This window comes from Leucopleurus acutus (genome assembly GCF_964270905.1).
Source record: "Leucopleurus acutus genome assembly, chromosome: 5".
Taxonomy (NCBI): domain Eukaryota; kingdom Metazoa; phylum Chordata; class Mammalia; order Artiodactyla; family Delphinidae; genus Leucopleurus; species Leucopleurus acutus.
In genome coordinates, this window is record NC_139147.1 from 136,322,180 (window position 1) to 136,335,962 (window position 13,783).

Here is a 13,783-nt window from a genome sequence, read left to right on the forward strand (position 1 = left end):
CAAAAACCCCACTCCCGGCACAGTGACACACAGGAGGGAAGGACTTCATGGGTCTGATGCTACTCCATGAGGAGCATGGGGTTTGGGTCTCACATCGGGCATTCCAACCTTTGGGACCTGCAATGGAGAGACAGACCCCCAAAATATCTGGCTTTAGAAACCAATGGGGCTTACGTCCAGGGAACCCAAGGGCTGTGGGGATCTCAGATACTCCTTCTGAGGGACTCGCGAGTAATCTCACTCATCCTGACACCCAGCATAAAGGCAACAGTTAGAGAACTGCCTGGACTACATGTGAAGGTTTATTTGCTAATTTTAAAGCATCTGCTGGGGGGACAGGGATGAGTTAGGACTTTCCTGGGGATGGAGGTGCCTGGTGAGTGCCATTTTTGCATTCTTCCTATACCTTGCTTGTGCAGGCAGAGGCATGGACACAGCCTCACTAGAGCTGCAGGCTTGCTCTGCTCCTAACACTCTTCCATGCTAAAGCCATGGGCATGCCCCACCCTCAGTGTGCTTCTGCATAGTGATAGCTACCACCCCCAGCACTCTTTTCCAGCCTTGCTAAGGCCACAGGTGTGCCCTGCCACTAGTGCTCATCCCATGCCTCTCTAAAGTGTGTCCTGTCCTCAGCACTCCTGCAGCCTTGCTAAAGCCAGCAGGTCAGCACAGCCCACAGGGGTGGCCCTGGTGGCCACAGATACTTGCTTTCTTGACCCATGGGACTGTAACAATCAGAAAGACAGGTCTGGGCAAGCTAGCAAGCCTAGGGCACTGCACAAATAGCAGATTGAAATACACCTTCAGTCTGCCTGTGAGAAAGGCCCATTTTCTTGTCCTGAGGCTTCAACCTGAGGGATAGGCTTCAGGTTTGCCACATGCCTAGAGGTTATGGAGGTGCTCTCAGGGAACATAGGCAGGAGACACCATCCTTGTGCATTCCCTTGGCCTTGCCACAGCTCATGGGTATCCCCCCAAAAAGATCTTATACACTCGTCTAAAGCCCCAGTACTGTCACACACAGACAACTCAATTACAAGAAAAAAACGAGAAAAGTCACAAATATGTGAAGATTAAACAATATGCTACTGAAAAATCAATGGGCCAGTGAAGAAATCAGAAGGGAAATCAGAAAATACCTGGAGACAAATGAAAATGGAAATACAACATTCCAAAATCTATGAGATACAGTAAAACCAGTTCTAAGAGGGGTAGCAATTCAGGTCCACCTCAAGAAACAAGAAAACTCTCCAATAGATGATCTAAATTTACACCTAAAGGAACTAGAGAAACAAAGCAAACTAAGCCTAAAGTTAGTAGAAGGAAGGAAATAATAAAGATCAGAGTGGAAGTAAATGAATTAGAGACAAAAAAAGGAAAGAAAGAAAGAGAAAGAAAGAAAGAAAGAAAGAAAGAAAGAAAGAAAGAAAGAAAGAAAGAAAGAAAGAAAGAAAGGAGAAAGAAAGAAAAAAATGAAAAAAGATCAATAAACTAAGAACTGATTCTTTGAAAAAATAAACAAAATTGATAAGCCTTTAGAGAGGCTAGATAGACTCACCAAGAAAAAAGGAGAGAGGGCTCAAATAAACAAAAGCAGAAATGAAAGAGAAGTTACAACTGATACCACAGAAATACAGAAGATTATGAGACTACTATGAATCATTATATGCCAACAAATTGGACGACTTAGAAAAATGGATAAATTCTTAGGAATGTACAATCTCCAAGAGTGAATCAGTGTATCTGAATACACTGATTACTAGTAAGGAGATTGAATCAGTAATAATAAACCTCCCAACAAAAGCCCAGTATCAGACAGCTTCACTTGTGAACTTTACCAAAGAGTCAAAGAATATTAAAAGAAGAGTTAATACCTATCCTTCTCAACCTATTTCAAAAAATTGAAGAGGAGGGAACACTTCCAAACTCATTTTATGAGGAAAGCATTACCCTGATACCAAAACCAGACATGGATAACACAAGAAAAAAGAAAATTACAGGCCAATATCCTGATGAACATTGATGCAAAAATCCTCAAGAAAATATTAACTAGCCGAATTCAACAATACCTTAAAAGGATCATACACATTGATAAAGTGGGATTTATTTCAGGAATGTAAGGTCCACAAATCAATCAATGTGATACCCACATTAACAAAATGAAGAATAAAAATCTATGATGATCTTAATAAATGCAGAAAAAACATTTGACAAAATTCAACATCTAATTATGATTAAAAATGACTCAGCAAAGTGGGAATAGAGGGAACACACCTCAACATAATAGAGGCCATATGTAACAAACCCACAGCTAACATCATACTCAGTGGACAAGCTGAAAGATTTTTTTCGAAGACCAGGAATAAGACAAGGATGCCCACTCTCACTACTTTTATCCAACATAGTATTGGAAGCCCTAGGCAGAGCAATTAGGCAAGAAAAAGAAACAGAAAACATCCAAATTGGAAAAGAAGAAGTAAAACTGTTACTATTTGCAGATGACATGATACTATATATAGAAAACCCTAAAGACTACACCAAAAAAAAAAAAAGTTAGAACTAATAAATGAATTCAGTAAAGTTGCAGGATACAAAATCAATATACAGAAATCTTTTGTGTTTCTGTACAGTAGTAACAAACTTTCAGAAGGAAAAATTAAGAAAGCAATTCCATTTACAGTTGCATCAAAAGGAACAAAATACCTAGAAATAAATTTAATTTTAAACAAAGAAGTGAAAGACCTGTACACTGAAATCTCTAAGATCTCAATGAAAGAAATTCAAGAGGACACAAATAAATGAAAAGATATTTTCTGTTCATGGATTGGAAGAATTAATATTGGTAAAATGTCCATACTACCCAAAGATATTGACAGATTCAATGAAATCCCTATCAAAATTCCAATAGCATTTTTCACAGAACCAGAAAAATAATTCTAAAATTTGAATGGAACCACAAAAGACCACAAATAGCCAAAACAACCTTGAAAAAGAAGAACAAGCCTAGAGGTATCACACACCTTGATTTCAAACTATACTACAAAGTTATAGTAATCAAAACACTATGGTATGAGCATAAAAACAGACACACAGATCAATGGAACAGAATAGAGAGCCCCAAAATAAACTCATACATATATGGTCAATTAATTTGCCACAAAGGAACCAAGAATATGCAATGGGAAAAGGACAGTCTCTTCAATATATGGTGTTGGGAAACCTGGACAGTCACATGCAAACTAATGAAACTAGACTGCTATCTTACATAATACACAAAAATTAACTAAAAATGAATTAAAGACTTGAATGTGAGACCTGAAATCATAAAACCCCTAGAAAAAAACATTGGCAGTAATCTCCTTGATGTTGGTCTTTGGCTTTGAATTTTTAGACTGGAATCCAAAGAAAAGGGCAACAAAAGCAAAAATAACCAAGTGAGACTACCTCAGACTTAAAAGCTTCTGCACAGCAAAGGAAACCATCAACAAAATGAAAAGGCAACCCACTGAATGGGAGAAAATATTTGTAAATCATATATCTGGTAAGGGATTAATATCAAAAATATATAAAGAATTCAAACAACTCAAAAGCAAGAAAAACAAAACAATCAGATTAAAAAATGGGCAGAGGATCTAGATAGATATTTTTCCAAAGAAAACATACAGATGGCCAACAGGTACATGAAAAGATGTTCAACATCACTAATTATCAGGGAAATGCAAATCAAAACCACAATATCACCTTATACCTGTCAGAATGAATATTATCAAAAAGACAAGTACTGGAGAAGATGTGGAAAAGGGCAATCATCACAAACTGTTGGTGGGAATGTAAAGTCATGCAGCCACTACAGAAAACAGTATGGAGGTTCCTCAAAAAATTAAAAATAGAACCACCATATGATTCAACTATTCTACTTCTGGTTATTTATCTGAAGAAAATGAAAACCGTAATTCAAAAATATATAAGCACCCCTATGCTCATTGCAGAATTATTTACAGTAGCCAAGATATGGAAACAACCTAAGTGTCAATCAATGGTTGAATGGATAAAGATGTTGTATATCTTGGTATACAATGAAATACTACTCAGCCGTATAAAAGAAGTCTTGTCATTTGCAACAACATGGATGGACCTTGAGGGTATTATGTTAAGTGCAATATATCAGATGGAGAAAGACAAATACTATATGATTTCACTTATATGTGGAATCTTAAAAACATAACAAATGAACAAATGAAACAAAACAAAAATCACAGATATGTAAAACAGATTGATGGTTACCAGAGGAGAAGGGGGTTGGGGAGATGGGCAAAAATGTGTGAACGAGGGTCAATGATATGGTGATGGATGGTCATAGACTTATTGTGGTGACCACTTTGTAGTGTATACAAATATCGAATTATTATGTTGTACACCTGAAACTAATATAATGTGAGATGCCAATTTTACCTCAATTTAAACTAAAAGAATAAAGCAAACCAACACAAGCTACTGCAGCTAGAGGTAGAACTCTCCTCGCCCTCTCACCATTCTCCCCAGCACTGTTGATTGTGAGGTCCTTCTGGAGTCTCTGGAGACCGAAGGGCTTGGCACACGGACCATACCTCCTTCCTGAGCTCCACTGTGCTTCTCAGTCATCCAGTCAACTAAGCTGTGCTGCTCCACTGAATGATGGAGATGGCAAAAAGAACTAGCATTTCTGCCCCTCCGGACGTCACAACCTAGCCTAGTGAGGGAGCCAAGATGTGAACAAATTATTCAACATGTTACAGCATCGTGTGGGCTGAATTGTGTCCCCCCCCCCGCCCCCCGCAATTCACATGCTGAAGTCCTAACACCCAGTGTATCAGAATGTGACTGTATTTGGACAAAATGTCTTTAAAGAAGTAATTAAGTTAAAAAGAGGTGTCCTTAGTAGAAGAGATTAGGGCATAGACACAAACAGAGGAAAGACCATGTAAAACCACAGGAAGAAGAGGCCATTTACCAGCCAAAGAGAGGGACCTCAGAAGGAACCAACCCTACTGACACCTTGATCTTGGACTTCTAGCCTCTAGAACTATGAGAAAATAAATTTCTGTTGTTTAAGCCAAAAAAAGAAAAAAGAAAAGAAAATGCCTGCCCCTTTCTATCTAATGTATTATCTTAAGGAATTTGCTATTTTTCCCCCATAGGGAGGGGAATAAAAACCTCACTCTTCAAGATGTTACTTTGTTTACTCCAGTTAATTATTTAAGAGGATTCTTTAAGCCCTCACCACTCAACCTTTACAATTCCACACAGAAACAAAGATAATTTAGAAGGCTGCGAAGCTTTATGCAAATTGAGATTTTCAGAGTCGAAAAGGGCACCTCACAGCTTCAGCCAGGTGACTCTTGGACACGAGGGCATAGTGGTGTTTGGTAGCTGGTTGTGAGGGGGATTTTGGCCACAAATGCAGAGCCGTTGTTGAACATGTAAACAAATGTTAATAATACAGCATTAATTTATTGCTTCTGCGGATTATTCTAATACAGACTTGCTGACTTGTCCATGTATAATACATAAACACATCCATAAAACTTTAATGCTTTCACCCACAACACTGCCTGTTGACACATTTTCACTCTCCTTAATGCTGCTAGCTGAAGGAGTGAACACAATGTCAAAGTGGCAGAATTAAGCATGACACTGGTGTGATGGTCAGAAAATTAACTTTTCAAAACTTTGGGGTCAATTAGACATTTAGCAACATGTGCCGTGATGACAAATGTGACTGAAGCTTATTTTGAAAACTGGATCCCGAATTACAAATAGGAGCATCAGAAAAACCCATCTACACCCCAAGGGCAAATGACACTGAATTCAAAAAGCTATTAGGAAGAGTCCCCTAAATGTTTTGGCTACAAACATTTGCATCATTCGACAGAGCAATCTTAAAAAAATCCTACAACTCACACGTTCCTTTCAAAATGAACACTTGTAAAGAAAGAATAGAATAGATATATAGTGATGATTTTTTTTTTTTTTTTTTTGCAGGATCTGAGTCCTAAAGTTTGGGGCATACACCATTTCTTCCTCTCTTTGTCAAAGCAGCTGAGGCAAAATCTATCCCTCATTGGGAACTCAGATTTCTGAGTATAAACTCTCAATTCTTCATAGGACAGATAGGACACAACAGAAAATCATTGCAAATCATTTTATCTTCACCCTTTGCTGATTGAAAACGAGGCTCACTCATAGTTTGGATTTATTTTTTACAAGGCATTTGCATATACATTCTGCTTTTGTCAACTTCTGTGTGCCTGTTGCCAAAACGGAAATTGGAACTAGCCATGAGTCGTCTTCTCCCCAAACAGGCTCTAAAATTTCTCTGGATAGTGGATGTACCATCGTTTTTCAGTTCTCAGCTCGGCTCAAATAACAACTCTGTTACGGCCCTGTGGCCTTTTTCATAGCATTTATTTTCAGGTCTGCCATATGTTGGACCCCCATAACAGCCAGGCTGACTATCATTCTGTGGCTCCAAAGGCGTCGGCCATGACAGTGGATCTGGACGCCTGCAAAGTGTGGTGGAGTTGGCTGGATTTCATGTGACAGGCTCAGATTATGGTTCTTTGTCCAGAGTAGGCTTGATATAGAAACAGAAAGGCTTAACATAGGGCCTGCTTCCTAAGAACATAAAGGACCACTTATGGTGATTATTTAGATTAAAACAACTTCTTCTTGATCCTGAAGCTCTTTCAATTAGGTAAGTAGTTTGCTTTACTGGGAATTTTCTTGGGATCGCTATTTGTAAAGGAAGTTATTGCCCAACTGAAGCAGGTTCCAGCTTATGGCTGAAAGCAACATGTGGAGAGCACTTTTGTAGTATATCTCCTTCTTTTTTTTCTTTTTTAACATCTTTATTGGAGTATAATTGCTTAACAATATTGTGTTAGCTTTGGCTGTATAACAAAGCGAATCAGTATACATGTATCCCCATATCCCCTCCCTCTTGCATCTCCCTCCCACCCTCCGTATCCCACCCCTCTAGGTGGGCACAAAGCACCAAGCTGATCTCCCTGTGTAATGCAGCTGCTTCCTACTAGCTATCTGTTTTACATTTGGTAGCATATATATGTCCATTCCACTCTCTCACTTTGTCCCAGCTTACCGTTACCCCTCCCCGTGTCCTTAAGTCTATTCTCTACGTCTGTGTATTTATTCCTGTCCTGCCCCTAGGTTCTTCAGAACATTTTTTTTTTTAGATTCCATATATATGTGTTAGCATAAGGTATTTGTTTTTCTCTTTCTGACTTCCTTCACTCTGTATGACAGTCTCTCTGTCCATCCACCTCACTGCAAATAACTCAGTTTCGTTTCTTTTTATGGCTGAGTATTCCATTGTATATATGTGCCACATCTTCTTTATCCATTCAAATGTCAGTGGACAATTAGTTTGCTTCTATGTCCTGGCTATTGTAAATAGAGCTGCACTGAACATTGTGGTACATGACTCTTTTTGCATTATGGTTTTCTCAGGGTGTATGCCCAGTAGTGCAAATGCTGGGTCATATGGTAGTTCTATTTTTAGTTTTTTAAGGAACCTCCATGCTGTTTTCTGTAGTGGCTGTATCAATTTACATTCCCACCAGCAGTGCAAGAGGGTTCCCATTTCTCCACACCTTCTCCAGTATTTAATGTTTGTAGATTTTTTGATGATGGCCATCCTGACCAGTGTGAGGTGATATGTCATTGTAGTTTTGATTTGCAGTTCTCTAATGATTAGTGATGTTGAGCATCCTTTCATGTGATTGTTGGCAATCTGTATATCTTCTTTGGAGAAATGTCTCTTTAGGTCTTCTGCCCACTTTTGGATTGGGTTGTTTGTTTTTTTGATATTGAGCTGCATGAGCTGCTGGTATATTTTGGAGATTAATCCTTTGTCAGTTGCTTCATTTGCAAATATTATCTCCCATTCTGAGGGTTGTCTTTTCGTCTTGTTTATGGTTTCCTTTGCTGTGCTTATTTCCATTTCTCTAGGAGGTGGGTCAAAAAAGTTCTTGCTGTGATTTATGTCATAGAGTGTTCTGCCTATGTTTTCCTTAAGAGTTTTATGGTGTCTGGCCTTACATTTAGGTCTTTAATCCGTTTTGAGTTTATTTTTGTGTATGGTGTTAGAGGATGTTCTAATTTCATTCTTTTACATGTAGCTGTCCAGTTTTCCTAGCACCACTTAATGAAACAGCTCTCTTTTCTCTATTGTACATTCTTGCCTCCTTTATCAAAAATAATGTGATCATATGTGTGTGGGTTGATCTCTGGGCTTTCTATCCTGTTCCATTGATCTATAATTCTGTTTTAGTGCCAGTACCATACTGTCTTGATTACTGTAGCTTTGTAGTATAGTCTGAAGTCAGGGAGCCTGATTCCTCCAGCTTCATTTTTCTTTCTCAAGATGGCTTTTGCTATGTGGGGTCTTTTGTGTTTCCATAAAATTGTGAGATTTTTTGTTCTAGTTCTTTGAAAAATTCCATTGGTAGTTTGATAGGGATTGCATTGAATCTGTAGATCTGTAGAATCTGCTTTGGGTAGTATAGTCATTTTCACAATGTTGATTCTTCCAGTCCAAGAACGTGGTATATCTCTCCATCTGTTTGTATCATCATTAATTTCTTTCATCAGTGTCTTATAGTTTTCTGCATACAGTTCTTTTGTGTCCTTAGATAGGTTTGTTCCTAGGTATTTTATTCTTTTTGTTGCAGTGGTTTAATGGGAATGTTTCCTTAATTTCTCTTTCAGATCTTTCATCATTAGTGTGTAGGAATGCCAGAGATTTCTGTGCATTAATTTTGTATCCTGCTACTTTACCAAATTCATTGTTTAGCTCTAGTAGTTTTCTGGTAGCATCTTTAGGATTCTCTATGTATAGTATCACGTCATCTGCAAACAGTGACAGTTTTACCTCTTCTTTTCCAATTTGGATTCTTTTTATTTCTGTTACTTCTGTGATTGCTGTGGCTAAAATTTCCAAAACTATGTTGAATAATAGTTGTGAGAGTGGGCAACCTTGTCTTGTTCCTGATCTTAGTGGAAAAATTTTCAGTTTTTCACCATTGAGAAGGATATTGGCTGTGGGTTTGTCATAAATGGCCTTTATTGTGTTGAGGTAAGTTCCCTCTATGCCTACTTTCTGGACGGTTTTTATCACAAATCGGTGTTGAATTTTGTCAAAAGCTTTTTCTGCATCTAATGAGATAATCGTATGGTTTTTCTCCTTCAATTTGTTACCCTGGTTTATCACACTAATTGATTTGCATATATTGAAGAATCCTTTCATTCCTGGGATAAACCCCACTTGATCATGGTGTATGATCCTTTTAATGTGCTTTTGCTGTTTGCTAGTATTTTGTTGAGAATTTTTGCATCTATATTCATCAGTGATATTGGCCTATAGTTTTCTTTTTTTGTGGCATCTTTGTCTGGTTTTGGTATCAGGGTGATGGTGGCCTCGTAGAATGAGTTTGGGAGTGTTCCCCCCTCTGCTGTATTTTGGAACACTTTGAGAAGGATAGGTGTTACCTCTTCTCTATATGTTTGATAGAATTCTCCTGTGAAGCTATCTGGTCCTGGGCTTTTGTTTGTTGGAAGATTTTTAATCACCGTTTCAATTCCATGCTTGTGATTGGTGTGTTTATATTTTCTATTTCTTCCTCTTTCAGTCTCAGAAGGTTGTGCTTTTCTAAGAATTTGTCCAATTTCTTCCAGGTTGTCCATTTTATTGGCATATAGTTGCTTGTAGTACTCTCTCATGATCCTTTGTATTCTGCAGTGTCAATTGTTACTTCTCCCTTTTTATTTCTAATTCTGTTGATTTGAGTCTCTTCCTTTTTTTTCTTGATGAGTCTGGCTAATGGTCTATCACTTTTGTTTATCTTCTCAAAGAACAACCTTTTAGTTTTATTGATTTTGCTATTGTTTCCTTCATTTCTTTTTCATTTATTTCTGATCTGATCTTTATGATTTCTTTCCTTCTGCTAACTTTAGGTTTATTTGTGTTCTTCTTTCTCTAATTGCTTTAGGTGTAAGGTTAGGTTTTTTATTGGATATTTTTCTTGTTTCTTGAGGTAGGATTGAATTGCTGTAAGCTTGCCTCTTAGAACAGCTTTTGCTGCATCCCATAGGTTTTGGGTTGTCGTGTTTTCATTGTCATTTGTTTCTATGTATTTTTTTATTTCCTCTTTGCTTTCTTCAGTGATCTCTTAGCTATTTAGTAGTGTATTGTTAGCCTCCACGTATTTGCATTTTTTGCAGATATTTTCCTGTAATTGATATCTAGTCTCATAGCGTTGTGGTTGGAAAAGATACTTGATACAATTTAAATTTTCTTAAATTTACCAAGACTTGATTTGTGACCTAAGATATGATCCATGAGCACTTGAGAAGAAAGTGTATTCTGTTATTTTTGCATGGAATGTCCTATAAATATCAATTAAGTCCATCTTGTTTAATGTGTCATTTAAATCTTGTGTTTCCTTATTTATTTTCATTTTGGATGATCTGTCCATTGGTGAAAGTGGAGGGTTAAAGTCCTCTGCTATTATTGTGTTACTCTCAATTTCCCCGTTTATGGTTGTTAGCATTTGCCTATGTATTGAGGTGCACCTATTTTGGGTGCATAAATATTTCCAGTTGTTATATCTTCTTCTTAGATTAATCTCTTGGTCATTATGTAGTGTCTTTCTTTGTCTCTTGTAATAGTCTTTATTTTAAAGTCTATTTTTTCTGATATGACAATTTTTACTTCAGATTTCTTTTGATTTCCATTTGCATGGAGTATCTTTTTCCATCCCCTCACTTTCAGTCTGTATGTGTCCCTAGGTCTGAAGTGGGTCTCTTGTAGACAACATATATACGGGTCTGGTTTTTTGTATCCATTCAGCCAGTCTATGTCTTTTGGTTGGAGCACTTAATCCACTTACATTTAAGGTAGTTATCAGTATGTATGTTCCTATTACCATTTTCTTAATTGATTTGGGTTTATTTTTGTAGGTCTTTTCCTTCTCTTGTGTTTCCTGCTTAGAGAAGTTCCTCTAGCATTTGTTGTAAAGCTGGTTTGGTGGTACTGAATTCTCTTAGCTTATGCTTGTCTGTAAAGGTTTTAATTTCTCCGTCAAATCTGAATGAGATACTTGCTGGGTAGAGTAATCTTGGTTATAGGCTTTTCTCTTTCATCACTTTAAATATGTTCTGCCACAATCTTCTGGCTTGAACAGTTTCTGCTGAAATTTCAGCTGTTAACCTCATGGGGATTCCCTTGTATGTTATTTGTTTCTTTTCCCTTGTTGCTTTTAATTTTTTTCTTTGTATTTAATTTTTGATAGTTTGATTACTATGTGTCTCAGTGTGTTTCTCCTCGGATTTATCCTGCATGGGACTCTGCGCTTCCTGGACTTAACTGTTTCCTTTCCCGTATTAGGGAAGTTTTCAACTATAATCTCTTCCAATATTTTCTCAGTCCCTTTCTTTCTCTCTTCTTCTTCTGAGACTCCTATAATTTGAATGTTGGTGCATTTAATGTTGTCCCAGAGGTCTCTAAGACTGTCCTCAATTCTTTTATTTCTTTTTTCTTTATTTTGCTCTGTGGTAGTTATTTCCATCATTTTATCTTCCAGGTCACTTATCTGTTCTTCTGCCTCAGTTATTCTGCTATTGATTCCTTCTAGAGGATTTTTAATTTCACTTATTGTGTTGTTCCTCATTGTTTGTTTGCTCTTTAGTTCTTCTAAGTTCTTGTTAAACATTTCTTGTATTTTCTCCATTCTATTTCCAAGTTTTTGGATCATCTTTACTATCATTATTCTGAATTCTTTTACAGGTAGACTGCCTATTTCCTCTTCATTTCTTTGGTCTGGTGGGTTTTTACCTTCCTCCTTCATCTGCTGTGTATTTCTCTGTCTTCTCATTTTGCTTCATTTCCTGTGTTTGGAGTCTCCTTTTCACAGGCTGCAGGTTCATAGTTCCTGTTTTTTTTTTTTTGGTGTCTGCACCCAGTGGGTATGGTTGTTTCAGTGGGTTTTGTAAGATTCCTGGTGGAGGGGGCTGGTGCCTGTGTTCTGGTGGATTAGGCAAGATTTTGTCTTTTTGGTGGGCAGGACCGATTCCGGTGGTGTCTTTTGGGGTGTCTGTGAACTTATTATCATTTTAGACAGCCTCTCTGCTAATGGATGGGCTTGTGTTCCTGTGTTGATAGGTGTTTGTCATTGGGTGTCCAGCACTGGAACTTGCTGGTCATTGAGTGGAGCTGGGTCTTAGGGTTGAGACAGAGATCTCTGGAGAGCTCTTGCCAATTGATATTACATGAGTCTGGGAGGTCTCTGGTTGACCAATGTTCTGAACTTGGCTCTCCCACCTCAGAGGCTCAGGCCTGACACCCAGTAGAAACACCAAGATCCTTTCAGCCACACAGCTCAGTAGAAAAGGGAGAAAAAAAGAAGAGAGAAAGAAAAATAAATAAATAAATAAAATAAAGTTATTAAGATAAAAATTTTTTAAATATTAAAATAAAAATAATAAAAAAGTAATACAAAAAGAAAGAAGAGAGCAACCAAACCAATAAACAAATCCACCAATGGTAACAAGTGTTAAAAACTATACTAAAAGAAAACAAAAAACAAACGGACAGCAGAACCCTAGGACAAATGGTAAAAGCAAACCTATACTGACAAAATCACACAAAGGAGCATACACATACACACTCATAGAAAAAATATATATATATGTATAAAAAAGGAAGAGAGCAACCAAATCTATAAACAAATCTACCATTGATAATAAGTTCTAAGTAATAAACTAACATAAACATAAAGCCAGAAACAAATTAGATGCAGAAAGCAAACCCCAAGTCTAGAGTTGCTCCCAAAGTCCACTGCCTCAATTTTGGGATGATTCGTTGTCTATTCAGTTATTCCACATATGCAGGGTACATCAAGTTTATTGTGGAGATTTAATCCGCTGCTCCTGAGGCTGCTGGGAGAGATTTCCCTTTCTCTTTTTGTTCGCACAGCTCCTGGGGTTAAGCTTTGGATTTGGCCCCACTTCTGAGTGTAGGTTGCCTGAGGATGTCTGTTTTTCACTCAGACAGTATGGGGTTAAAGGAGCAGCTGATTCGGGGGCTCTGGCTCACTCAGGCCGCGGGGAGGGTGGGTTACAGAATGCAGAGTGAGCCTGCAGTGGCAGAGCCTGGCGTGATGTTGCACCAGCCTGAGGGGCACTGTGTGCTCTCCCGGGGAATTTGTCCCTGGGTCACGGGACCCTGGCAGTGGTGGGCTGCACAGGCTCCCGGGAGGGGAGGTGTGGATAGTGACCTGTGCTCGCACACAGGCTTCTTGGTGGCAGCAGCAGCAGCCTTAGCATCTCACGCCTGTCTCTGGGGTCCGCGCTGATAGCCACGGCTCGCTCCCGTCTCTGGAGCTCGTTTAGGCAGTGCTCGGAATCCCCTTTCCTCGCACACCCGAAACTATGGTCTCCTGCCTCTTTGGCAGGTCCAAAATTTTCCTGGACTCCCTCCTGGCTAGCTGTGGTGCACTAGCCCCCTTCAGGCTGTGTTCACGCCGCCAACACCAGTCCTCTCCCTGGGATCCAACCTCCGAAGCCTGAGCCTAAGCTCCCAGCCCCACCCACCCCAGCAGGTGAGCAGACAAGCCTCTCGGTCTGGTGAGTGCTGGTCGGCACCGATCCTCTGTGCGGGAATCTCTCTGCTTTGCCCTCTGCACTCCTGTTGTTGTGCTCTCCTCTGTGGCTCCAAAGCTTCCCCCCT